The sequence below is a fragment of the Triticum aestivum genome, chromosome 2D (genome assembly GCF_018294505.1).
Source record: "Triticum aestivum cultivar Chinese Spring chromosome 2D, IWGSC CS RefSeq v2.1, whole genome shotgun sequence".
Lineage (NCBI taxonomy): Eukaryota > Viridiplantae > Streptophyta > Magnoliopsida > Poales > Poaceae > Triticum > Triticum aestivum.
The window spans coordinates 390720589-390723197 of record NC_057799.1 but is presented as its reverse complement, the minus strand read 5'-3'; positions in this window follow the sequence as shown (position 1 = coordinate 390723197).

Genomic DNA, 2609 nt, shown 5'->3' with positions numbered 1-2609 from the left:
CCTCCTCTTTTATTTTTGTTTTTTGATTTGTTCTTTTCTCTTTAGTTATCATTATTTTCTATTTAATTTTAGTTTCCTCTTAGTTTCTGTTTTATAAAAATTATCACTAGTACCTAAAATTGCATTTATAATTATACTACCGCCATAGTAATTATTAACCCAAAACAAAATAGTTTTATATTTAATAAAATCCAATAGGTATTTATTTAATTGTTTTAACTACTGTTTTAATTACCTAAGTGCATTTAAACCTTTTATAACAATGTGGTTTCTCCACCATTACTAGTTATGCATTATTTGGCTCACCCGAACATTTAGTTTTAATATTTGAAAATTTTATTGTTTGCCTTTATTTTAAATTTGAAATTTAAACTGGGTTTCGAACTGACACGAGTTTATCCACAGTAACCGAGGTGACGTGGCATCCTTAGCGGGGGATCACTGTAGCTTAATTATCCGGGCGTCACATAGATGAACCTAAACAAGAGGTAAAGTAAATATTTACGATTTATAGATCGGAAAGTAAAAGATTGCAAAATAGTAGATCGGAAACTTATATGATGGAAAATAGACCCCGGGGCCATAGGTTTCACTAGAGGCTTCTCTCAAGATAGCAAATAATACGGTGGGTGAACAAACTACTGCCGAGCAATTGATAGAAAAGCGCAAAGTTATGACGATATCTAAGGCAATGATTATGAAATATAGGCATCACGTATGTGTCAACTAGAATAAAACGATTCCGCATCTACTATTATAACTCCACACATCGACCGACTCCTGCCTGCATCTAGAGTATTAAGTTCATGAAGAAACGAGTAATGCATTAAGTAAGATGACATGATGTAGAGGAATTAACTCAAGCAATATGATGAAAAACCTATTTTTTTATCCTCGATGGCAACAATACAATACGTGCCTTGCTGTCCCTACTGCCACGGGGAAAGGACACCGCAAGATTGGACCCAAAGCTAAGCACTTCTCCCATTGCAAGAAAAACCAATCTAGTTGGCCAAACCAAACCGATAGTTCGAAGAGAATTACAAAGATATAAAATCATGCATAAAAGAATTCAGAGAAGATTCAAATAATATTCATAGATAAGTTGATCATAAATCCACAATTTATCGGATCTCGGCAAACACACCGCAAAAGAGTATTACATCAGATAGATCTCCAAGAACATCAAGGAGAACATGGTATTGAGAATCAAAGAGAGAGAAGAAGCCATCTAGCTACTAGCTATGGACCCGCAGGTCTGAGGTAAACTACTCACGCTTCATCGGAAGGGCAATAGAGTTGATGTAGAAGCCCTCCGTGATCGAATCCCCCTCCGGCAGGGTGCCAGAAAAGGTCCCTAGATGGGATCTCACGGGTACAGAAGGTTGCGGCGGTGGAAAAATGTTTTCGTGGATACTTCTGGTGGTTTGGGAATATATGTGAGTATATAGGTGAAGGAATTAGTTCAGGGGAGTCACGGGGGGCCCACAAGGCAGGGGGCGCCCTCCACCCTTTTTGGCTGCCTCGTGGCTCCTTCGACTTGATCTCCAAGTCTCATGGGTGTCTTCTAGTCCAAGAAAAATCATCACGAAGATTTTATTCCGTTTGGACTCCGTTTGGTATTCCTTTTCTGCGAAACTTAAAAACAAGGAAAAAAACAGAAACTGGCACTGGGCTCTAGGTTAATAGGTTAGTCCCAAAAATAACATAAAATAGCATATTAATGCATATAAAACATCCAAAACAGATAATATAATAGCATGGAACAATAAAAAATTATAGATACGTTGGAGACGTATCAAGTATCCCCAAGCTTAATTCCTGCTCGTTCTCGAGTAGGTAAATGATAAAAACAGAATTTTTGATGTGGAATTCTACCTAACAATTTTATCATGTAATTTTCTTTATTGTGGCATGAATGTTCAGATCCATAAGATTTAAAACAAAAGTTTAATATTGACATAAAAACAATAATACATCAAGCATACTAACAAGGCAATTATGTCTTCTCAAAATAACATGGCCAAAGAAAGCTTATCCCTACAAATTCATATAGTCTGGCTATGCTCCATCTTCATCACACAAAATATTCAAATCATGCATAACCCCGATGACAAGCCAAGCAATTGTTTAATACTTTTGGTGTTCTCAAACTTTTTCAACCTTCACGCAATGCATGAGCGTTAGCCATGGACATAGCACTATAGGTGGAATAGAATATGGTGGTTGTGGAGAAGAAAAAAAGAAGGAGATAATCTCACATCAACTGGGTGTATCAACGGGCTATGGAGATGCCCATCAATAAATATCAATGTGAGTGAGTAGGGATTGCCATGCAGCGGATGCACTAGAGCTATAAGTTTATGAAAGCTCAAAAAGAAACACTACAAAAAAAGACTTCCGTGATGATACGTGTTTGTCAGAGTAGGTCACGTTTTCTGTCATGCATGTATATCCATGACAATTTTATGACAGAATCAAGCTAGTCATACCTGTGCTGTCGTAGAAGTGTTCCATGACATTACAAAATTATCATCACAGAAGTGTCCACTTCCATGATGATAAATCATGCGTCATAGAAGTGCTTTCGTCAAGGGTAACCGACACGT